Raw genomic sequence first — 26,928 nt, 5'->3', positions numbered from 1 at the left:
TGCATCGTAGAATCGATTCGTGTTACGCCCGAACTCTTAATTTCAGCGGCACCACCGTTTATCACAATCAGACCACAGCTGCGATCGATAATCATCACGATCGGTCGGAAGGTGGCATCGGTAACCCTTCTACGGTGGCTCGTCGTTGCCTCCGTATATCGAAATATTCTTTAGTCCTTCTTAAGTACTTAGAATATTCTTGACCATTATCGATGACTTTCACTGGATCGGTGAGTATCGCTCGTCGTGCTCAAGCGTCGAGGCGTCGGTCGAGTCATGGCGTGGCGTCGTGATAATCATGGGTGGCGTAGGGATCGATCGACGGTCTCTCTCCTCTCTAGAAGAGGGACCTTGAGTCTTGAAGACTCGCGCCGTGTGACGTCGCGAAATCCTTCTTGGGTTCTGCGTGAGCCAGAAGAGCCTTGTCGATGTATGTACTCGACTTGGGCAAGCGATCTCTTAGATCATCTAGATCATGTATCCTAGAATCGCGGGATGCCTCGCAAGTTCTTCGTTGAGAAGCGACTCCTAGCCGGTCTTGTGGTGAAGCGAAGGATGTCCTTCGATGAGTAGTATGTCGTCCACATCTGATATGAGGAAGGACAACTATATCCCTGACCTTCTTAGAACCTGAGGCTCGTCTTCGTTCTTGATGGAACCCAGTGTTTGATTGCGTCGTGATCGAAGATTCGACTCAGAAGCTTGCTTTGGTCATAAATAGACTGTCGACACGTACTCTGCTAGTATCTTTGTGGATCTCTGAAAACCCTCGGGTTGTGTCGTATGCATCCTCGAGTAGGTTTCATTCGAAGCGGTTTTGACATCCATCATCGTATCTCGTAGTCGTGGTGGTGCGATAGCAACGTGATCGAATGGACTTAAACATCATTCTTGGAGAAAAGGTTTCATCGTAGTCGATACCGTGAATTTGCTTGAAACTTTTAGCCTAGCGACCCTTATAGATAAGTCCGTCCATATCGGTCTTTCTCTTAAAGACCCACACCCTATGGGTTTTACCCAGGTGGATCGACCAAAGTCCGTACTTGGTTGGTGTCATGGATTCATTCGGATCTCGTGGCCTCTGGCCACTTCCGAATACAGGTCTCGTCGCGACTACGATGGGTGGTAGGCTCGTCATCATGAGCGACGTCGTTATGGTGAGACAGAGAAATGAGTATCTCTCGGTGACGTACCTATCGGACTGCGAGAGGTATGTCTGCAGCGGTTGTTGTTCTTGACTCCTTGTGGAACAACATCGTCCACGACACTTTGTGGTTCGAGTTGACTTCCGTGAGGCTTGATCTTATGGTCCGATCTTGAACTTCTTGAGATCGAGATGTACTCAACAGTCTTACAAAGCAAAGTCCCTTTACAGAAGTCCCGATCTTACTGCGACTACCTTGTCTTGTTGGGAATGTAAATAATATCCTTAGTTTCCTTGGGATATCGATAAAGTAAGCACTTGTCGGTTTGGGTCTAACATGCGAGACTTGGCGTCGAGCGTAAGCCTCATGACCCAATCCTCATGAAGACACTGGCGTCTCTCGATCCGTATCTATATGGTGTCTTTATCGCGGCCTTGGATGGAACTCGGTTGAGTATAAAAGCTGCGTGTCTAGGCATAGCCCCAGGTATGTCGGAAGATCATGTGACTCATCATAGATCATACTATATCTAATAAAGTACGATTCCTCCTTCGGATACACCGTTCCATTGTGGTGTTCCGGGAGGAGTGAGTTGAGATAGAATCCCACACTCGGCTAGGTAGTCACGAAACTTCGTGCTAAGGTATTCTCTTTCGATCGATCAGTATCTTAATACTCTTGCGGTGGTTACATGCCGTTCTTGAATTCTTTGAACTTTGAAGGATTCGGACTTATGTGTCATCTGTACATAACCATATCTCTTGAAGTCGTGATGAAATGTGATGAAGTACTTATAACCGCCTCTGCGTGACGTTGAAAGGGCGTCATTCTGTATGAGTCTATAACAAATCGATCGCTCTTTTTTGACTAAAGGGAGTCTTGGTCGTCTTGCATAATAGGCGTGACTCGTCTCATAAGATTAATCGAATGAGTCCAATGAGCCATCCTTATGGGAGTGGGATAGCGCTTATTATTCGTGACTGGCGGCGGTGCGGAGATAGGTTTGGTTGGTCGTTTGACTTGAACCTCTTGGTATTTATGTTATAGATAGGGCTTTCAAGATCTAGAATGTAGAGTCCGTTCGTCAGAGGTGCACTACGATAGAACATAAATACAACAACATTTGTCCTTTATAATAAAGAGAAACCTTTCTTGTCCGAACAAGAAGCTGAAATTATGTTCTTAGTTAATGCAGGTATCATCTAACTCTAGTCTAGCCCAGTGCGGAGATAGAAAATAAGTCCCTACAATGACCTGACGTGCTCCATTGCCTGCGTGAGGTCCACCTCGCCTGCCGATGCCTGCTATTTCCGGGCGCTGCTGCACGTTAAATCAAATGTGAGATGCGTCCGGTATCTAATACCCGTGATGAAGAAATAGATAGATTGACTTATAACATATATACTTGAAGTGGAAGTCTCTTCATTCTTAAGATCTTCCGAGTGCTTGCGGTTCCTCTTCCGGTGCGGTCGAGCGGTGAGGCGGGTAGCGTCCATGGCGACCCCTCCTTTGGGCTTTAGTGCCTTGCCTTTGCCCTTGGCTTGGGACTTTCCTTTGCCTTTGGGCTTGCCCTTGTGTGTTTGAACAGCGAATGAGTGGGGCTTAGCCCTTAAGGTTCATTTCAGGTGATTCTTAATATCTTAGCAGCTCGGGTGTTAATTTCGTTCGTATTGTAGTTTAGAGCGAATTGACTATAATATTTGAGGATTAGATCGGTCGATGTGACTCTTGGTCAAGTGGGAATCGACCTCTGTAGGTTTTCTATGTACCCGATCATTTTGAGTACGTATGGGTCTAGGGAGCCCGTCGATATCTTACCTTTGAAATAGTGTCCTTGAGATCTCGAATCTCTCATGCGCTTGTCCTTGATCTGATTGGCGAAGATATTCAACCGTATCGTAGCGCCCATCAACTCGTGTTGCTACGAGCTCGAGTTCGTGGTCGCGGCGTTAGCAACAGACACACGTCTAATCGTCGTCTTGATGCTCGTAAGCATCTTTATCTCTTCGTGGCGTTGGCGGGAGGAGCCTGCGGAATGGTTGCTCCGAGGCGTCTGATTCGTTCTTGGTGAGAACTATTCTCGAGTTCCTGTACGTCCGGAAATTTGCTCAGTTGAGCTTGTCCTTCTCAATCTTGAGCGTAGGGAGAAGGAGTTCGTATTCGACGTCGTGGTTATCTAACAGAAAATGCAAAAATAAATATCGTATTCTTTTAAATCGTTTAATTAGGCTTTTAACTAAATGATGCTCCCACTGAATTCTATATTTCTATAGGACAAGATCCACATTATACTAACCCTTGAGTTAGCTTTGCTATCATGAATTTAGTATGATCGGTGAGTAACGATTTACGATTACATCTCTCGACTCTTGTTTATAGGATCATTATCCATGATTATATTAAAACTTGAGTTAGCTTTGGCTATCACACGAGAATTAATATAAATGTGATTTATATCCATCTTTCAACCGTTGGAAGAATGCCTATAGTTGTACTCGATCCGACCAAGTTAACTAGGAATACTCGATCTAATTGAGTTTGTATTAGCCCATGCGTTGATAAGCGGGACGAGATGCCTCTCCGTACCTACCAAGATAATATGTGTTGCTCTTTTTGCGGATTCAACAACACGTGTGATCGAGGTAGTGATAGATGCACGGTGGGCATTAGAGTTGACTTGATTTAGATCTAATCTAAGCGATGATGCGTATCGTATACTCGATAGATCTAATCTAATCGAAGGGTGCATCGTGTCTTGCGACTTAGATCTAATCTAGATTGTTAGGCACTAATTAATTAATTATGCATTCAGTATACACAAGATTAATTAAATTAATTTGTGATTAGTCGGCCCTACTACGATCTTCTCGAGCCAAGGAAGATCGGATGGTCGACCTAGGGTCTTCTCAAGCTCCTCCTTTGACCACCTTGTGTTGCTCGCTCCTCGTAACTCCGTCTCGAGTGGACCTTCCACGGCTCCAATACATTACAATTTTGAAACTCGAGTTACATTCGAGTCTAAACTAATTTACAACAAGAATAAATAGAAAGGCACGGACGCGGTCGGCGTATCAAAAATCTGACACACACGATCACATGGCGTACGTGGGTATTATGAATTACAACACAAAATATACCAATCCAATTGGGTCTTTTTGGGCCATGACTATCACAAATTATACATAATTCTAAATTATGTATTTTCTATAATTTTCTGCAATTTTAATACCAATTTTTACAATTTTTACGAGTAAAAATTCCCGGCGGTCCCGTTTAGCGGTTTTCGGGCGCAATCGCGGAACGAATCCCCTTGCAGGGCCAGGGGCAGCGCCCCTACCCGCGATCTAACCATCGCGAGGGTTCCTTAGCGATCCTACAGCGCCTTAGCCCGCTGTCCCAAAAAGTTTTGGGGCGAAACCTTGCCGTTTCGGAAAAATCTTCTCGGTAGTCGAAGCCTACAAGTGTCGAAACACTTGTGCTTCGCTTCTACGAGAAAATTACTCATAAAAATCCATAAAAACTTAAATTTACAGAAAATCACAGAAACTATATTTTTCATAAAAATCAAAAATAAACTCGTACAAGTCTTCGTACGTGGCTCTGATACACTCATTGAACACATGAATCAACTTGAGTCCAACTCAATTAGCCCAATTAGGATTACTCTTAATCCAATTTGATTCATCAAATGAATCTAATCCTCTTGGTTCATCATATGAACCTAATCTCCATCTAATTGTCCTTAGTGTGTGACCTTATAGGTTCTTGTAACGTTGGCAATGCCCCTAAACCCATTTAGGAGCATAAGTAATGAGCGGTATCTAGCAACACATCATTACTACCCAAGTTACAAGAATGTTGAGATCCAACATCACCTTGTGACTACTATTTGTGACTCCTCACAATATATGACAAGTGTCTTTCTATCCAAGACATCAAGATTGATCAATGTGAGGCATAGACCATGTCATCCTCTAATCAATCTAAATCTTGAACTCCAAGTAGACTCACTCGATCAAATGAGCTCAATATCTCATATTGACTCATTTGGGCATGGCCATGCACTTCGTGGTCTCACTCTATCAAGAATATCGATGTCGCTCCCGTCATATAGGAGGGATAGATCTCATCTACATCACTCACATCCCTCTGTATAATTCGTTACATACCCAAGAATCGCTTTATAGTCCACCCGATTCGGTGGACGTTTGTGAAACAAGTACATAACTCCTTATGTAGGACCACGTGGTGACTTCAGTCCAAGGACTAGTAGTCGTACTAATAGCCCACGTGAGAAAGTATATGACACTCATATAACGATCCATGATACTTTCTCATGGCGGGTCATTCAGTATACATTCTCCAATGCATACCCATGTGTCAACTTGATATCTCTATATCCATGACTTGTGAGATCAAGTCATCGAGTTGACCTACATGCTAGTCTTATTGCATTAACGTTTTCCCTGAATGTTAATACTCGACTAGGAATGATTAAGAGTAGTGTTCCCTATATCATCTAACTATCGGTTCAACTAACCGATTGATATAGGTGAGAACCTTCTACTCAAGGACGTTATTATACTTAGTTTATTTGGCACCAATACAAGTAAATATAATAACCAAAAACCAAATGTCTTTATTTATATAAGAATATGATACAACAAGTCCATAATACAATCATCAAATGATTGGCTCTAGGGCTCTAACTAACAGGTCGGACAAGGATGAGACTTTTGACATTCTTGTCATGAGCATAATATTATTGGTTTTACCCTTCCGACCGAAGGATCGAGTTCCTGTCTCCAGTTGAGACAGGATTGTTAATTATCTTTTTATTGAATACAATGATATAACTTGTTTCTTATTTGCTATTGACTAAGTTAGGTGAAGCTCCAAAGTTGACATATTTTTTATTCACACATTAAGCTTTGTCATTTTGGCTTTGTATTTATGTTTACATGTACAACCATTACTACTTTTGTCATGCTTTTTGTTGGAGTTTCAACAAAATAAATGATTGCAATAGATAACTCATAATTCATTAGTCATTACGTAGGTTTCTATGGTTTTTTCCTTGACCTTTTATAGGGCTGATAGCTCATTCAAAAGCGGTTTGCTGCTAGAATGCTTATTGGAAAGAAACCTGCCCAAGCATTGGTGAGCGCAGATATTATTTGTAATGTGATTTTCATATCCAACTAATGAATTTCAATTTGATTGGATATCTTTTTAGCTCCCTACCAACAAAAGTCTATTACAAAGTCGTGTGTGAAAACGACAAATGGGGTGGGATAATCGAAGGTTTTTGTTGAGATTGAAGATATTGAGGTAATTTGTCTTAGCAAAACTCCAGTTCTTTTTTTTTTTGAATTAAAGACCTCTTGTTATCTTTTACATGGAATCATATTCAAAGTAGGAAAACAAGCTAATGTAGAACAATTATTCTATAGATCTTTTGGGTAGGGTTTTTTGCTAATACTCTTTTCTATCTTATCTAGTTCTTAATTTCTTTGATTGATAATAGCCTAGCAAAATGAGTTTAAAGGAAATTGAAGGAAGATTGTGATCATGCGTAAAGGTGGAAACTATCTCTCAAATAAATAGTGTTTGGAAGGACAACTAGAAAGTAATGAACCCCTCTTTCTTGTCATTATTATGTTTAGTTGTCTAGTTTACCTATGTGACATTCTTTCGTATAGGAACATAAGTGATAAATCTGTGTTGTCATTATGTGTAGCATGTTTCATTGTATTATAACACCGTATATCAATTCAAAAGTAGTACAACCTACAAGATTTCATTACTTATCATGATTCAGAACATGTTATCAAATCAATCATTATAACACTAATGTGGGTCGGAATAACACTGACCAAGATATGTCTTTTGTAGTTATTGACCTTTTTTAAGAAAAAATTGAGAATCTTTAGGATCTAGATGTGAGATTGTTATTCTATTTTTATGTACTATACCTAGATGGAATGAGAAAAACATATCGTGGCATGCCATAGTAAAAATTATAAAAAAATAGTTATTGATTTCTACACTTATCTGATAAGGGATTTTAACGTGTTTGTTTATGGGACAGGTTCAACAAAAAGTCATTGATGTCATTACTTAAATAGCTTCCTCTGTGAAAAAATTTCCAAAGCGATGTGTGGTGCTGTGCCTTTGTGTATGGAACAACCATTTATATTTCCTTGATATAAACCTTCTATCTTCTGTTTCCCGATTACTTTTCATTCTTGTCATGCATCCTACAAAAGATCTATGCCCTGGTACAAAATGCTAGTTTTAAAATAGAAACAGGAAACAAGTTTTTGTTGGTTTTTTGAATTGAGAAACATGGAAGAAAAGACTTCAAGCCTTTGCTTCTATCTTCCATCGGCTTCTCCATTACTCAAGGTGAGTGATAGTTAAAACAAACTTATATTGCAGGAGCATGCTGTGAAAAGGACTCCTTCAATGAGTGAGCTCAATGAAATAATGCTGGGCAGGTAGGCTTCAACAAAGTAGGTTAGCTTCTTGAAAATATTTTCCTGTATATCAAAACTTTGATTGCCTTTAAATGTTCTCCTTGATCTTGGGTTCTAGTTTTCTAACTATCACAAACTCATGTTTTGCAGCAACAACTTAAGCAAAGTAACCGGTTATTTTGTTTTCCATTTATGACTTTGTTGCTTTCCTTCTTTTCTAGTTTTACAAGCAGTTGCTTTCCTATTTGACCAATTGTTTGTTTTAATGCCAAGTCCTATTAGAGTTTCTCTGTTCAAAGTTATGCTTTCAATTAAATATGAGTAGTAAAAATACCATGCCGGTGCTCTATAATGCTTTTTGTTGTTGCCATATAAGTATTTTTCTATCACAGGTGGTGGATGATTCAACATTATAATAGTTAAGTTAATACAATCCAAATATTCAACACCTAGACTGACTATTTTAGATTCGGTCATCAATTTTTCTTATACCATTTGTTCTTTTGTTATTTTGGTTGAGTACTTTTGCCTTAGGCATCTCACCTAGAGGCTTTGATTTAAATGTTCCTTGCATGATCCTTTAATTAATTCCCCAAGTGATTTTGTTTTCTAATAAAGAGTTGTCTAAGTGATTATATTATCATGTATTGATTTCTTATATAAAATTTATTTACAAATACGGCTTAACAAAAACAATGGAGATGACCATATACTTTATTTCTCTCATAATATTGACATAAACTAGAAAAGCTAACCAATTAGAGTATGTGAGCATGTGAAACTGGTATCAGTTTGATATATTGTCAATATGATCAAGTGCACTCATGAAATGCCACTTTGTATCTGATAATATTGAACCTTTCATGTTATATACACACATCTACTAATATTTATGGCCCAAGGATTATATCTATAGAGGACTAGTGATTGATGAACTGGCTTGTAGTTCTACCCCAATAATTTAGCACTTTAGCACTTAGTATCCTGAAGAACTCTTCTTTTAGGAATATACAGACAAATGAGAATGGACTTAACCTTCGTGATTTGGTTTCTATATTTTGCCAACTGCAGTGTATGCTTTTTCGCTCTTTACTTAAGCTTCTAACTTGTTGGATGCAATTGAATTTCAAGTGAGCTTACTCACCTTAACCACTGGTTTAGGTTAATGTGTGATTCTTTTTTTTTTTTGCCTTCTATGTTAAGAATATTCTTAGCTGAAAATGGTGTCCCTTTGAATCTCTTGGCTTGAATCGTAATTAATGTCTTCAAGCCATATTTATTATTAAATTCTGATGTTATCATTAGCTAGCCTCAGGTTGCCATCCATGATTGGGAGTTAGTAATGTTTTTTGGCTTGGGTTCAACCATTTATTGTTCTTATGAGTTCCCATTTCACCAGGATCAAAGTGAGATACTTTAGTGTCATTGGGGTACTTGCCCATGATTGTTGTTGTTGTGACCTTTTGATTTTTCTCTATTGTATCAACTTCTCCTATATAGTGTTGTGATCAAACAATGTATTAACATTTAAGAGATTCAAATTAAATAGAACAACTTCAAATGATACTACATTATAAACTGGTTCAACTTGAAACCCAAAATAATTTGAGTTTGAATATCATAATAGTGAATAAAATCTTCAAAAGAACAAACAGTGCAACTAACAAGTGAGATGAACTCAACCAATTATGTCACGCCCCAGAGGAGTCCCTGCCAGAGAAAAATCCGGGAGCATCTCCCCTGTACCGATGACAATCTGAAGCATGAATACGTCACAAACAAAATACATCAGCCCACACGGCTCGTATATATATATATATATATATATATATATATACAACCACGCAGTTATATAGTCAGTTCACTCGGCTGGAACAAAATAATCACAAGATATAACAACCCATACGACTGTACTAAGAACATAACGGAAAACAAAAAGAAAGTCCATACAAACCAAAACAACACAATGCGTGCCGGCACGGCTTAAACACAAATACAACACCAAAACGATAAAATAATCACGTGGCTAAATACCAATACAAAGCTAAATCAATAAGGAATATATAAAAAAAAAAATCAAGAGCGAGGTAAACCGTCTTCTGATGTGACGTGGGACCGACAGACAGGATACTCCGAGCGACACGACATATCTATGTGCTAACCTGAAAACAACAGGAAAAATAAGGAGTAGTGAGTTCAACAACTCAGCGGGTATCAAGCGGACATGCATAGTAAAATATAACTACCAGTAATAATCATGCGGTACAGTTTCCCGAACAATAATAAGAAATGTGAACTGAAAAGGCTGAAGAAACTGTACTCACCAGGACCTCCTATCTGGATATATGGGTCATAAGACCAGACATAAAGTGTCTCCTATATGCATGCCAATCATATGCAACCATCAAATATGCAACATACAAAATGCAGCAACTACAAGCAATAAATGCAATCCATGCATATGATGCAAATATGGCATGGTCACCCCTGACGTCAGTCAGCCATCTCACACGCGATGGTGAGACCGAGTGGGTAGGGCTATGATAACTGTGCACTTTGTCATCACTACTCCTGAGTGACCGAGTGGACAGAATGTTGTCGGAGTACACCTATCCTCCTACCCCAAACATAGTGGGGGAGCCTAAGCTCTCATCTCCCTATATCATGGTAAAGGGGAGGGATCCCTGCCCGCTACACGCTGTAGTCATCGCTACCCATGAGCGGACCGACAGAGCAAACTGCACACACCCTGCCTGATGTACCACTAATCCATGAGTGGTTGTGTGTGTAGATCATGTAACTGGCGATGTGCTCAACAACAATGGAGCTGACAATCGCTCAACATGCAATCATGCAAGATGATGCATGACACTACAACATGTAAATCCTAACACCTCCATAATATATAATACCAAAAAGGTAAAGAAATCCAACAAGGATCTAAGTATCATGAAACTAGGTACACATGTCATGTATGTCTAGTAACTAGTCCTGTAAACAGTAAGACAATGTATGTCACTACTTATATGATCATAAGTACACATGACAAGAACAAAAGAATATAAGTCTAAATGCATAACAGATAATAACAAACAAAGACATGCTATAAGTATCAAGTAGTGACATACCAATGGTAGCTAAACACAATCATTACTACTCGCTATAAATTACTACGCATATCAAAAGAGATAAGTCAAAGGTACCCGCCTAAAAAATAGAGATCGTATCCGAAATAGAACCCACGTCGAGACTCTCATCTCGAATCAAAGTCCTGCAAATCACATATTGTATAGCTTCAAGACCTAAACTAATAGGGAAAAACCCTAATCGAAACGATCATTAATTAACCCTAATTAATGATAATCCAATAATCCTCAATCAACCAATTGTTTCATCTTCTGATCCAAATTCATATTTAGTAATTCATATTTAACCAAACCTAGCATCATGAATCACTTAATTCATTACCAATTGATCACTAATCAAATCTTATCATAAATATTCTAAATCCACTAAATCACTAATTATCCAAATAACAACAGATTAACAACTACACCGTTCCAATTTAAATCTACATTCATATATGAATCAAACCACAACTTACCCAAATTTGAGTATCCTTCTATCAGCCCACTACCGGAAAACCCCTTACTGTCGAAAAGATGGTCGGAACAGCGCTATCGGCCAGAGCTAAGAAAAAAATAGGAAGCTGATTAAGCACAAAAGTCTCAACACTAACATAGCTTCTGAATATTCCAACACTAACCCAGATTCACCCTAAATCCGATTGCTCTACTGTTGGCACGAGATCAGTGTGCTTACTTGTCGGAAAAGTGGTTGGAGTTGTGGATCGCCACCGACGAACAGTGCAAATTGAAACCCTTAATCATATCCACTGATCCCTCTTGGATGAACGCTAGTTGCAACTGTGGAGGTGATCCGAGCAGAGGAGAATGGCGTCGCTAGGGCACGGCTCGAAGAAGAATGTGCTGGATCTGTGTCGGCACTAGGGCACGACACGCTGATGGTGGATCCAAGCTAGGGTAGAGGGTGGCTAGGGCACAGGCGACGGGATCGAGAAAGGAGATGGAACAAGGTGGCAGTGACCTAGCATCGGCTTATGGTGGTCGGAGGAGATACGGAGAGAAGGCAGAGGAGGTGGCATTTGCGGCTGTGAAGAGTCCTGGCGCCGACGCTCGATGGGGGCAGAGGGCGATCGGGGATGGAGATGGGGAAATCGGGAGGAGTCGTCGCAAGAAGGAGAGGGCGAAGGAGGAATGAATCGGGGAAATAAAGAAAAAGAAACCTATGTTTTAATGTATACATATACTTAGGTTATTTGATAAATCAATTCCCACATAAGTGGTATTCCAAACAGGATTTTCCCAAGCCTATAGATTCGCCCCCTCAAAATACGCCTTACGTGCTCCGAAAAATTCTCAAAAAAATCAAACAATTCCAATAAGATTATTTTTCAAATAATCTTATTATTTAATTATTATTCCAATCAATTCCCAAGGAAGAAGGATAGAAAGATTTGTAAAGATTGCAAAGTCATCCCTAGAGAAAACTTAACTACCCAACATAGGTTAGTAGTGTTGGATATACGCCTCAAACATAGTATCAATAGAAAGAAAATATATACGATTCCTAGAATTAAGTGGTGGAAGTTAAAGGATGGGAAACAAAATATATTTAAGGAGAGGGTAGAAGTACCAGCATTAGGTGAAATATACGGTGACTCTAATACAATATGAGATAAGATGGTATCAAAGTTGAAAATAGTAGCTAAGAGTGTACTCGGTGAGTCAAAGGGACATGCACCACTAAGTAAAGAATCTTGGTGGTGGAATGAGAAAGTACAAGAGAAAGTGAAGGAAAAACGAATAGCTTATAAGGAATTATATATTTGTAAGTATGAGGAAAACTTAAAAAAATACACAATAGCCAAGAAAGAAGCTAAGAAAGTAGTGAGTGAAGCAAAAAATGAAACTTTTGAACGATTATATCAAAAATTAGATACAAAAGAAGGGGAAAGAGACATTTATAGAATAGCTAAAGTAAGAGAAAGGAAACAAGATATCTTAGCCAAATAAAATGTATTAAAGATGAATGTAATAGGGTATTAGTAAACGATGGAGAAGTAAAAGAGCTGTGGAAGAGGTATTTTCATCAACTTTTTAATGAAGATTTAGGTGACCAACTTAACTTAAGTAATTTAAGTAGATCAAATGAGTATAGAAATTTTAATTTTTATCGTAGAATTCAAACTTCAGAAGTAAAACATACTTTAAATGAGATGCACAAAGGAAAAGTCATTGGACCAGATGATATTCCGATAGAGGTATGGAAGTGCTTAGGGAAACAATATATTGAATGACTTACAAAATTATTTAACATGATATTGAAAACGAAAAAAATGCATGATCAATGGAGGATAAGTACTCTAATTCCCTTATATAAGAACAAGGGAGATGTACAAAATTGTGCAAACTATAGGAGTATTAAATTAATGAGTCATACTATGAAATTTTGGGAAAAAGTAATAGAAAAAATATTAAGGAAGGAGACCACAGTGACAGAAAATCAATTTGGGTTCATGCTTGGAAGGTCGACAATAGAAGCTATACATCTTCTTAGACAATTAATTGAAAAATATCGGGAGCAAAAACAAGATCTACACATGGTATTCATTGATTTAGAAAAATCTTATGATAGAGTCCCAAGAGAAAATATATGGAGAATTTTAGAAAAGAGAGAGGTGTTAGCGTAACATATATTGAATTAATTAAGGATATGCATGAGGATATAACGACCAGAGTAAAGACTTCAGGCAGAGTAACTAAAGCATTTCCAATAAAGATAGGGTTACATCAAGGATCAGCTCTAAGTCCCATCTTTTTACACTAATTATGGACGAACTCACTGCACACATTCAAGACACAGTACCGTGGTGCATGTTGTTTACAGATGATATTATTTTGGTGGATGAAACATGTGAAGGAGTAAATGCTAAACTAGAATCTTTGAGGGAAACACTAGAAGGAAAAAGTTTTAAGCTTAGTAGATTAAAGACAGAATATATGGAATTTAAGTTTAGTAATATTAGAAGTAATGAAACAATTGTTAAGATAGGAGAGGACGAGTTGCCCGGAACCGAGAGATTTAAATATTTAGGATCATTTTTGCAAAACGATGGAGGGATTGAGAGATATGTCTTACATAGAATACAAGCAGGATGGGTGAAATGGAGAGGAGCGTTGAGTGTTTCTTAAACTTAAAGGTAAGTTCTATAAAATCGCAGTTAGACCTGCTATGTTATATGGAGCTGAATGTTGAGCTATGAGCAGAAGATGAGAGTTGCAGTGATGAGGATGTTAAGGTGGATGTGTGGACATACGAGGATGGACAAAATAAGAAATGAGAGCATTAGAGAGAAAGTTGAAGTTGCGTCTATTGAGGAAAAACTCCGAGAGACACGTTTAAGATTTTACGAACATGTACTTAGACGATTAATAAATGCTCCAGTTAGGCGATGTGAAACTATGATAAACATGCATATCAAACGAGGAAGAGGAAGACCAAAAAAGACTTGGTCAATAAAACAAGATAAAATTTATTTAAATATAGATGATGATATAATAGGAGATAGAGCTAAATGACATAAGAGGATTCATACAGCCGACCCCACCTAATGGAAAAAGACTTGGTTGTTGTTATTGTTGCCGTATTTTACGAATTACCAAAACAAATGACTCAACTTCGACTAGAAGACCCAACACCCTAATGCAAGAAGAAAACGAGACTAAGAAAGAAGCCCTCAGGTGTGCACTGTCAAGTATAAGACCTCTCATCCATCAAGTCCTTCCGTCTCCTCATTACCTGCACCATATAGATCTAGTGAGTCTAAAAGACATAGCAAGTTCAACCTTTTATATAAATATCATTTGTCGCATTCACATGAAATATTTTGATAAGTACCATGTTAAATAGTGATAGAGAGTAACTTCTGATATTAGTTTCATGAACCTCCAAATTACCCTAAATTAACATACCCTTCTTTTACCTTTGTTATCTTTTATTTTATTTGTAAGACTTGTATGTAAATTACAAGACTTGTAATTAACATTCCCTCTGATCGTTTGACGAAACGTTTACCCTAGTACTAGGTTGGTAAGGTTCACCCTTCTTAAATTGGATCCCCTAATCCCTCTGTTTTAGTAAGGTTCACCGGATCCTTTTTAAGTCGGATTTCCTAACCTTTTGTTTTGGTAGGTTCACCGGACCTTCTTAAGCCAGATTCCCTAACTCTTATTTGATAAGGTTCTCTGAACCCTTCTTAAACTGGATTCATCGAGCCAAGACATAAAATTAAGAAGTTATTTGTATCGACCTTTTAACAATTTCAACCACTCAGAAACATAAGATTCATCGAGCCAGGACTTCTACCTACTGTTTAAAAAAAAGTTAATACTATTTTGGATAATATAGCCAAGCCAATACCTAGCAATATATCTACCTAAACCAACTAGTAACAACATAACTTTTAGACAACGTATAATGCACTGAAACAATAAAAGATGCATGAAATCTGTAATTTTAGTGTCATTTGAAAGCTTGATATTGCATGAATATACTACAAGATCAGTTATCTAAGTGCATGTCTATTAATGACCCTTTGAACTACAAAATTTTTGCATGTCAACAAATTAATATAAAACAACACAATAACCTTTTGGGCAACAAGGTTTTGCATGTCAACAAATTAATACAAAACAATGCAATCAGATCAATAATTCTTCCTATTTGGTCAAAACAAAGGCAAGTCAAAATATACCACATTTAAAAAGTATCAAACAACAAAACAAATGTACGTTAATTTAGCTTTCTCATCCATAATCTGTCTTGTTATTGAGTATGTAATATGCATGCTTTCGTATTTATAATCCATGTAGCGTGATAAAAAGCAGAAACATAGGGAAAGGCGAATATAATCCATATAGTGCAATAAAAGCATAATAGAAAACCTTACGACATAAATCAAAATATTATACTACGATCCGTATGGTGCAGTAAATATCGAAAACCGAAAAGCGAACTTGCCTTGGTGTTTTTGCATATAGAAGATGACTAGCGAGACGTAGAGAAAGACGAACTTAAGCGTTCGGATGGGGTTCTTCCTCTATCTCCTCCGAAGTTGTTAGGGTTTGGATGGGGGTGTGGGGGAGGTCGACGACTCTAAAGGTGAGGGAGGAGAAATAAAACATGTATTTAAAAGGATAAGTCGGGTCGGATTGCTAGCAATCTGGTCGGATTCGTTAACTTATTAATACATTAATTACTTAAACCTATTAATGCTTTAATTACTTAAACTCAATTAGTATTTAAACCCTAACATAAATTTTAATTGGTTAAAAAGAAAAGAAAAGAAAAGAAAAGAAACTATCAGTTGCACTACTAGAAAAATGAAATTAATGACATAATATCTATAGATATGTTTGGAAAATCCTTCAAAAGATCTATGCCCTTGTACAAAATGCTAGTTTAGAATAACTACCCTAAGGATGAAAGTGTAATACATACTTAGCTACAGGTAATATGTTTTTGTTGATTTTTGAACTTGGAAACATCGAAGAAAAGACTTCAAACTTTTGCTTCTATCTTCCATCTGCTTCTCCATTACTCAGGGTGATATTGATAGTGAAAACAGACTTATATTACAAGTGCATGCTGTGGAAAGAACTCCTTCGATGAGTGAACTCAATGAAATAATACTGGGGTAGGTAGGCTTCAGCAAAGTTGGTTAGCTACTTTAAAATATTTTCCTGTATATCAGAACTTTGATTGCCTTTAACTGTTCTCCTTGAGCACAGTTTCTAGTTTTCTTACCATCATATACTGTCATGTTTTGCAGGAACAACTTAAGTAAAGTAACTAGTTATTTTGTTTTCCGTTTTAAAGGTAATAAAATTTGCAGGAACAACTTAAGCAAAGTAGCCCGTTATTTTTCATAGTATCATAAGGGATTCTGATTCAGGAAGCTATTCCTAATGAAGTTTATAACTCAGCTGATGAAGAGTATACTGCTGACGAAGGATAAAGACAATCAAGAGATTCTGATTTAATTTTAGAAGGTACTTCTAAGAAAGTATCAACCCAAAAATATCTATTCAAGATACTGCAACTTTAGCAGCAGCTGACCAGGGATTGATAGACCTTATTGGAAAGAGAAAATGGATTCATTAACCAAAATAATCTTGATGACTATATTAATAAGATTAATGCAAACAAGCAGCAAAAGATGGATGCAACGAAAACTATTTTGCCACTTTTCTAGTATCATGCTTATAAAAGCTCTGAATCCTCTAGTAAGTAAGATTTTTTTAAACACTATTTATTTGTATCACCATGCCAATTCGTCATTAGTAAAGTATATAGCAAATTTGTTGTACATTTAGTTGGTGCATATTCAGTGAAGGCTATAATCATCAAACAAAGCTTAGTGTAACTTAATTGTGATAATTCTTATGTCATTTTTTTCCTCTTAATTCTAACAATTAGTTCAAGCAATATGCTTCATTTTATTAGACCGTACAAATATTGTGTCAATTAATTGAAATCATGTGAGTATAGATGTAGAATAGTGATGCTATTATTTGGATTCATTAGAACCCCGACAATATGTTTGAATTCATCTTTTTCCTGAGTGTCTAGAAGGGTTACATATTTATCATTTCTAACTTTGGAAAATCCATTTCAGAAATGATATTTGATTTTACATATATTTTTCTGAAAGTATTAATTGTGCACTGTGACTGGTTACCTCAGATTGATTGGATAAAATAAAGATAAAGATAAAGATAAATAGCTAAATATTTTATTATTATGGTGCTAGTGTTTTTCTTTTAAGTGTGTGTCGGCCCTACTACATATCTTTCAAATTCACATAAAAATCCAACACCACCGTGAGATTTGATAAAAAAAAAAGGCAACCCGGTGCACGAAGCTCCCGCTATGCGGGGTCCCGGGGAAGGATCCATTGTATGCAACCTTACCTTGCTTTTTGCAAGAGACTGTTTCCAGGATTCGAACCTGTGACAGCTTTATCGTTGCGCCAAGGCTTCCCTTCAAAATAGATAGCTATACTTATATACAATTCCACTATAACTTGTTTGGCCCATCAAAATAGATGTTGTTACTCTTGCGTTGTAGTTAAGTGATTTCATTAAAGTTTATGTTGCGGGTCAAATAACCAAAGAATACTATAACATTTCTTTCCAGATTTTTTGTTTATTTATTTTTGTTAATGTTTGCATGAACATATGTATTAATTTTTGTGTGTTGATTATAAAGATTCAAGATTTTGTTGTTTCATTCAAAGTAAATATTTTCTCACATGAACAGTGTATGTAAATGAACTTTTCCATTGTAGATTAAATGTTTTTGTTTTAGTTCAGCCAATCCTAGCAAAATTACTACTAGGAAGATTAAACAAATTTTAGTCTATTGCTTAAACAAGTTTCTTTTGGTGCAATGGCTAAGAATTTCTTTTGTTTCTTGTTCAATATTAACTTTAGCAACAATAAACTTATAGCAACATATTGATTATATTTTATCTTGTTCATATTATAGAGACGATTTCCCCTGGAGAATATGCTTGAAGTGTATTTTTAAGATGAAAATTATATAAAATGGTTTAGATTATACATATGCACACATAATCATTACTTATTGGTTATATAACCCTAGCATCACAAATTTCTATATAGGTAGATAGCTTATAATCAATGTAATTATTGAGAAATCTATGTATTAGATACACCATTTGGGTTAGATGATCATTCTTGTTTCGTGTCTTCCACTTATTCATATCTATATTTATCTTTTAACTTTTTTATTTATCTTTCCCATCTTGTTTGCTTTTGCCTCTAATTTTTTTTATCTTTATTTTCTCAATCTTTCTCAAAACCGTAAATGTTTTTATTTCTACTTTATATTGATTATCTAATCTCTATGTATAGGTTTCAAGGATCTGAGTTTTGATCTTTCCAACAAGCATCCAAACACGTGCATTTTTTTTTTTGAAAAATTGCATTTATTCATGGGGCTTTTGAGGTTGTAATTTTTTTCATTTCATTTTTTCTTTCCTATTAATAGTTGAGGAAATTTGGTTCTGAAGTGACATCTTATTATTGCATGCTAGGAGCTCTTTTGGAGTTTATGTTTGGTGTGATATTTACACAATTACTTGGACATGCATAGTAAAGGTTCATGATCTAATTATTAACATAATAATTTAATATGTTAGTTTACTTAACACTTAAGTTATTGGTAGCAAGGTTTTTTTACTTAACTAATATGGTTAACAAATATTGGGTTTGTGTTCGATTTATGTATATAGGTGATCTTATTTAGCATATACGAGCTTCATTTTTCCAGGAATTATTATGGTCGTCAAGCCATGTTAGTCCCAACTTTTTGGGTATGATTGCAATACAAGACTAGACTAAGTATAATGTAACACATGATCCTATTTAAATTGTATCGTTGTGGCATGTGAGTTTTGTTTGAACTCACCATTAGTTTTTCTCGCATTCTAAATAAAAATGGCCCTACTTCTTGTATTTTATTTGAACTCATATTTTATACCATCCAAAGTGCTCTTTGCCTCTACATAAGTGATGTTTAAAGATTAATATTTATGAGTCGCTATATTTTGCTTAATAAGTATTATGAACACGGTTTGAAACACAAGTCTATAGGGAATAAGAAGGATAAATTGAAGTTGAGAGAACACAATGGTTAACCAATGTTTGTTGTGGCTTTGGGGTGTAGGTAACATGATCTTGCTTAGCTATTCTAGAGAAGAAGAGAACAATAGACAATCTGTTATGAACATAGTTAACCGTATTATGAACACGGTTTGAAACATAAGTCTATGGGAAACTCCAATTATGTTTTTTTTGGAATTACAGGCCTCTTGTTTTCTTTTAAATGGAATTAGTAGGGCTGTAAATGAACCAAGCGTTCGTGAACAAGCTTGGTGTTCGGCTTGGTAAGAACTTGTTTATGTTCGCTCAATATATATTAGATTAATTAAACAAACAAGCTTGAACAACTCGTTAAGCTAAACAAACAAGCTTGAACACATATGTGTTCAGCTCGTTAACGTTCGTGAACAACGTTCGTGAACAATGTTCATGAACCATATTTATTAATAAAACTCTTTTCAATATTTTAAATAAACAATAAAATAAAATAAAATAAAATAAATAAATTTAAATTATCAATCTTAATAACCAATCAAACAATTAAAAGTTTCAAACAATCAAACAAGCTTGAATTGAGAGCTTGATTACATCTAAATGAACCAAGCTCAAACCAAGCTCGAACCAAGCTCAAGCCAAGCTTGAATTGAGAGCTTGATAATATCTAAACGAATCAAGTTCAAGCCAAGCTTCAAACAAGCTCAAGCTCATAAAAAATAAACCAAGCCAAGCTTGAACACTCATTTCAAAAGCTTGGTTCATTTTAAGCTCGGTTCGGCTCGGTTATCTTATCAAACAAGCTTGAACACCCCAAAGCTCGGCTCTGCTCGGCTTGTTTACAACCCTAGGAATTAGATTGCAAAGTAGGAAAAAAAACTAACATAGAATAATTATTCATTAAATCTTTTGGGTATATTTTTTGCTAATACTCTATTTCTAATTTGGTTCTTAATTTGTTTGATTGCGAAATGAGTTTAGAGGAAATTGAAAGAAGATTGGGATCATGCGTAAAGGTGGAAACTCTCTCAAATAAAGAGTAATGTTTGGAAGGAACGACTAGAATATAATGAATCCCTCTTTCTTGTCATTATTATGTTTTAGTGTTCTAGTCTACATATATGGTGTGCTTCCATATAGGAACATAAGTGATAAATCTAGGTTGTCATTATGTGTAGCATGCTTCATTGTATTATAACTTCATATATCAATTGTAAAGTAGTACAACCTACAGGATTTTCATTACTTGTAATGATTGAGAATATGCCGTAAAATCAATCATATAACACTTATGCTAGGGAGAATAACACTCACCAAGATATGTCTTTTAAGCTATTTGTTTTTTAAAGAGGAAATTGAGAATCTTCATAATCTAGATAATATGTTTAGATTTTGATTTGGTTTTTATGTGATGTACTTTGATGGAATTAGAAAAATGTACAGGTAACATACCAAAGTGGAAATTACAAAAAGATAGTTATAGATTTCAACACTTCTTAATAAGAGATTTTAGTGTGTTTATGGGGACAAGTTCAGCACCTGCTCATTGATGTCATTACTTAAATGGCTTCCATCATGAAAAAAATTCCAAAGTGATGCGTGGTGCTGTGTCTTTTGGGTATGGAACAACTATTTATTTTTCCTTCATATTCTTGTATCTATGTCAAAAGTTTTCTTGAATGAGTTGCTCCCATGCCGGCTCTCCCACTCTAATTTGCCATTGTAGTTAGATTTGAATTTTAAGGATATTTAATCTAATGGGTCTAAGTGGATGTTTCTTTTTGACATGCATAAACGACAGGGCTGCTTATATTAAAACATGAAATCAAGCAATGGAATGCTTTACCATTTTTTGTGAGGTAGTTGGTCAATGATTTATTTTTGATATTAAAGGAATTTGATTTGTTTTTACAATTTTTTTATTTAAATTTGTATAATCTCTTACAAGATGCTTTGTTGATGTTCAAGCTCTACAAAATCATGAAAGAGCAAGAATCCCAAGGTTTCCGGTGAAGGCATTTCATGGATGGTATCTACAGTTGAAGACTTTGGAATTATGCCTATAAAGTTAAAGGTGCTGTTGGAATCTTTTTACAACTTGTAATTCTCACAAAATCTTTTCTTCAAAGTAAGCGTTGGTTATAAAATTTAATTAATTTTCGCAAAGAGTTTGGGTTGCAATCTACATAAAATCACGAATGCAACTATCAGATTTATTGGAATCTTACATAAATTTGTAGGTCCAGTTTAAATTTTTTTGACTTTTCAAATAATAATTGTTATGACGATCAAAATCTTAAGTTTTGCTTTCTGAGATATTAAAGGTTTCCTGACTGATGTCTAGCTTGCTCTTTTGAGTGCTTTGGATGCTAAGTGTGAAAAGAACGCATATAAGGTCAAGTACGAATGATGCAACATTATCTTTTTGTTGGATTTATTTAATTCATCACTATGGTTACTTATTTGACAATTATCTTTTTGTTGAAAAGACATCATTTTGTCGCTTTGTGACCAAAAGGTCACGGGTTCAAATCCTGGGAACAACCTCTTGCAAAAAGTAGGATAAGGCTGCGTACAATGGATCCTTCCCGGGATCCGCATGGCGGGAGCTTCGTGCACCAAGCTGTCCTTTTTTATTGAATTCTCTTTTTCTGAATCTAGATATGATTGACTTCCTCACGAGGATATTAATGCTAAGATAACACCTAATTTGTTGAAGGATCTAGGAAATTCTGATCGAAAAGTATGAGATGCAAACTCATTATCCAATCTTTTATAATTTCTAGCATTTCTGTGTTAATAAAAACTGAATTTGCTTCTCTCAAATTATAGGCTTGTTTGGAATCCATTATGTTAATAAAATTCTAGATGAAGCACTTAAATTTGGATAAATTGTGTTTCTGTACATCTTTGATATGATATATTGCATTATCATGGGCAAAAAGTGCTGCCCCTATTTATTCTTCTTTCAGTTATAAGGTCTATATATGTGAAAATACTTTTCTTTGATAATTTCTCTTTATGTTTGTTATAGATTAACACTTTTTTTTGTAAATCTGCTTGTTCCTTCTCTTATGATTTTTACTTTGTAACAGATTACAAGTGACACCAGGAAACTTGTCCATCACGCTCAAATCATATTGCTCGAGGTGCCAATATTATTCTTTCTAAAGAACTTGATAGTTCTATTATCACTTAATTTATATCCTCAAATATCTAAATAATCATTGTTATATGCTCTATCAACTTTTTATTCTGTCCATAGGATTTACCATCTAACGAACTATTAACTTTTCTCATCAATACTTCACTTGTGATTTTGTTTTATTTTATAATCGGCATTTGTTTTCTTACTTTCTTTTTATTTACATCAAGACTCCTTTTGAGATCTTAGGTGACCTTTTTATATATTGATTAATTCAAATTTTAATTTGGATAACAATGCTTTTTTTTAATCTGTTTCTTGAAACAATTACTTAATTAAGTATTTCTAACAAATCTGATGCATTTTTTTACTCTGTTGTCTTGCAGTTGATGCTTGCACGGATTTGTTTTCTTGCTGTGTTGGGAGTTAAATTCATTCCATTATGCCCTGATAACTACTGCTCTTTTGTAATTTGAGAGCTTGCTTTTCTTGGATGCTAAGATTTCTATAATTGCAGGTAACAATTTGTTTGACATATGCGATGTAGTTTTTTGAATCTTCACTTAATTTCCCTGCTTCTTGGAGTTGAAAATTTGTTTATTGGCAATAAGCTATTCTATTGAACTAATTGAGTTTTATATATTTGACTGATTTTCTTTTTCAATCTTCTATTGAAATGGATGGATCAGTGTGGTTTGTGAAAACTTGTGGTCTCTCTTTAAAATTTGTTCAGATTAATTTTTTCATATTGGTTTCTAAATCTACGTTCTCTGTAATTTGTGATGTCTGATATTTTAGTGTCTAATTTGTTTTTTTCACAATAGAGTCAGGTTTTCTGGTGTTTGGGGGACGAAATCTACTTGAGCTGTTTTTGAATTCTTTCAGAAGACTTGATAAGCTGTTGAAATGATAGTACATGCTTTCTTATATCTATAATTTTTCCTTTTTCATTTATGTAAAGTTACTTTTATAAAGTGTTTTTCTTTTAAGTTATGGTGCAACGTATGCATACCTTTTTTCATCCATAGAAGTTCACTTGCAATTATCATTGATTTTATAATAGATATTTACTTTCATTTCCTCCTTTGATTTCTCATGTAATTTTATCCTTTTAGGATTCACACACTAGAACAATTTGCAGCCACGAACTTTCAGGACTCTTATTCACAAAATGGAACGTAAACTTACAAGAGATTGAACTGAAACTTACGAGAGTTTGATGCCTTGTTGCTAAACTCAAGTAAAACTCCGGATGTTTTTCCGTGTTTTGCAAGAGTGAACTAAAGGTACTTATATAGAAGAGAAAAGCGTGAACTGGGTGCTTATTGAGCCCCATCATCATTCACGGGTTCCTTCTTTAGCACCTTTCCAACGAAGTCTATATAACTTTCCAACTAAGTCTATATGACTTATCTTACTTTTTAGGTTTTATTCCTGATAACAAGTGAGCGGCTCCCCGAGGCTCAATACATTGTTATGGGGAATCAAGGTTAATTAGCTGTTCCATTCATGGCGGCATGTTCTTGATGCTTTTTATGACATCCTGTAGTTGAAAGTAGCTTTTCCAGAGCTCAAGGCGTGCTTCTTTGACATTTGGCAGTTGTTTGTACCAATAAGTTTCTTTTCCTTCATGGTGGCTTCTGCGTTGGAAGTCGTATTCCTTGAGCTGGCAGATAAGCTCAAGTTCTCGAAGCTTGCAAGCACTTGCTGAGATGCTGCTCTTTCGATGCTGGCCATTTGTCGTCTAGCGTCATGTTCTTCTTCAAGGAGGGCGCTTGTTCGGGTTGAGTTAACCAGGTCTTCATATTCAGTAAGGAGTAGATAATGTGGGCTAGATAATTGGAGGCATGTTGATTGGGTTGAGCTTTGATTTGACTTAGGGCTTCCTCCAGAGTCATCAGGGTCTCTTCTTGTGGATGCCATCATGTGGTTAAACTGCACACAAGACGAGACAAGGCATCAGCCAAAAGGTTGTCCTTACCGTCGATATGCTGGAAGTTAATTGGTATGCCCATGTTGGTGACGAAGTCGGTGAAGGCTATCCATCTCACTCTAGAAGGCTTGTTCTGAAAGCTTTTGTTGAAAAATGATATTATAGCCTTGCAATTAGTTCGGACCATTAATTCCTTTTTATCAAGATAATAAATCTTGAAGCTATCCAGGCTGTTCATTACTACATAGATCTCAGCATCTATGGTAGCTTTTGGTGGACAGAATTTCCCGCTTGCATATGCACAAACTTTTTCTGTTGATTTGGGATTAAATTGTTGTAGCTTCCACTTACATATTCCTCCCCAGCCTTCCATACAGCCATCTCTTTCAAGTATGATAAACTAGTTTTCTGGTGGAAGCTCGAGATCCGGGAGTTGTTGGACCTTTTCTTTAATTTGTCTTACTAAGGCCCAATCCTGACTATTCATCTTCTTTTCTCCGGTCAGGCTAATTTTTGAATATAGTGGCCCAAGTGTTTTTCCAAGATTAGGAATATAAGAACGAGCATAGTTAAGAAGTCCTAACCATGATCGCTGGCCTTTTGTTGTTTGAAGATCTTTTTCTTGAAATCCTGAGATCCTCTTGATAATACGAGGCTGTAATTTGATTCTTTTATTGCCAATAGTGGCTCCCAGAAAATCAATTGTAGGTACTCCTATTTTCATTTTGTTGGACTTAGTATGAGACCATTCTTGTTGCATATATCAAGCATAACCTTCAAATGTTCTGCATGCTCTTTTTCATTCTTAGAAAATACCAGGATATCATCAATATATATGGCTATGAACTGCTCTGTTCCTCTGAAGTAGTTATCCATATTTCTTTGGAATACTGCGGGAGCATTCTTTAACCCGAATGGCATAACGAGTAATTCATATAAACCGTCAGGTACCCAAAAAGATGTCCATTCAATGGACTGAGGATGCATAGCAACTTGATGAAAACCGCTTTTCAAATCAAATTTTGAATATATAATCATTCATAAATTGAATGACATCCTTAATATTATTGCAAGAAAGCCGCTCTAAGTCTCGATATGCCTCATCTTGTATCAGCGTTGAGCTTTGGTATGGATCTTCTAAAACAAATATTCTTCGAATTTGAGAAATAATATTTTGTGTACCTTCCCTTCCTTCTGGCCCGTTAAGGAGTTCTTGATATTCATCTAAAAAAGTCATTCGCCATTGTATCCAAGCTAATTTTTCAGCTTCGCCAAGTAGATTTTCAATGAACTCTGCTTTGTCGTTCGCATTTGTAAAATTTTGCTGTGCCACTAAATTTTTTTGTTATACTTTCCCATCTCATATAGACATCATTAAACATTCCTAGCTGGGTAGGAATGACAAATATGACTCCTGCCTGTTGCTGAGCATTAGGAAGATTCCACCATTCTGATTGGTTTTTTGCCTTAAACCTTCCTTTTCCTGCTCGATATCCTTCGAATATAGGTGGTTGCTGGGCCATCATAGAGGAAGATTCTTTTATGGCTCTAGCGTGTGGATAGCCAACAGGACCCATTGCAGTATCAGGGGATGGCCTATACTGCGGCATGGCTGAAGAATACAATTGTTCTTCCAACTGCTTTATTTGTGGATAATCGGTCATCCATTCTTCATTTGTTGCTACAATGATATGACAATAAGGTTTAGCAGTAGTAGCAGCAGCAGCAGTAGTAGTACCTTCTTTCCCACCACCTTCCGTTGCAAAGGGATTAATGAAGTCCTCTTGTTGTTGTAAAGGGGCTTGTGCTAAATATTGTAGATAAATAATGTGCTCATCGTCAATATCTGAGCATGACATGAAAAGACTCTTCTTGTGGACAAAGCATGTTGAATTGTTCTTCCCAAATTTTGGATGCTGGATCGAGCCATATCGTTTGTTCTCTGGAAACATTTGGCATGCCGATGGTGCTATACCAGATACGTGCATCATCCGAATTAGTTGGGGAGGATGCCGCAGAGCTTGCTTCGGAAGGAAAAAAAACTTTGAGCAATTGCTTTTGCTTTAGTATCATCATAGTTAGCAAGTAGCTCCTTCATCCTTTTGTCGACAGTGTCAAGTTCACAAAGGATTTCAGTAGTGGAGCCAAATCCGGTATGATTACGGATAGTATTGTCCAGCTTGTTTACTTCAACGACCTCAGGGGTTGATATATGTTCAAGTATAAGTTGGGCAATACATTCATGCCTCTGTAAATAGATATCTGTGTTAGTAGTGTTGAATGCAAGAATTTTTACCTCTCCGCGATAATCTGAATCAATAACTCCTCCAATGAGAATTTCTTTAGTTAAGGAGGCGCTTGATCGTGGGGCTACTCTGGCATAAGTACCCTGAGGAACTTGTATACTGATGCCAGTTGTTAATAAGGATCTGCTATTGCGAGGAATATCTTGTGCTCGATT

The 26,928-nt window shown here is 36.3% G+C and overlaps 1 long non-coding RNA gene across 3 annotated transcripts in view; it reads left to right on the top strand.

Moving 5' to 3' along the window:
- Positions 1-25,827, top strand: part of LOC122056557 — a 52,414-nt gene extending 26,587 nt beyond the window's left edge. Inside the window, exons 13-23 of one of the 3 annotated variants that reach the window (XR_006133265.1) lie at positions 6,237-6,305; positions 6,382-6,476; positions 7,587-7,645; positions 16,602-16,758; positions 20,833-21,007; positions 21,191-21,248; positions 21,358-21,463; positions 22,485-22,538; positions 22,921-23,051; positions 23,650-23,820; positions 23,960-24,128. This is a non-coding gene — a long non-coding RNA (uncharacterized LOC122056557). The other 2 variants (XR_006133266.1, XR_006133264.1) reach the window with 2 other exon arrangements.
- The last annotated feature ends 1,101 nt before the right edge of the window (positions 25,828-26,928 follow it).

Source organism: Zingiber officinale, chromosome 3B, assembly GCF_018446385.1.
Source record: "Zingiber officinale cultivar Zhangliang chromosome 3B, Zo_v1.1, whole genome shotgun sequence".
NCBI lineage: Eukaryota > Viridiplantae > Streptophyta > Magnoliopsida > Zingiberales > Zingiberaceae > Zingiber > Zingiber officinale.
Note: the sequence above shows the minus strand (reverse complement) of the source record. Positions and strands in the feature narration are given on the sequence as shown.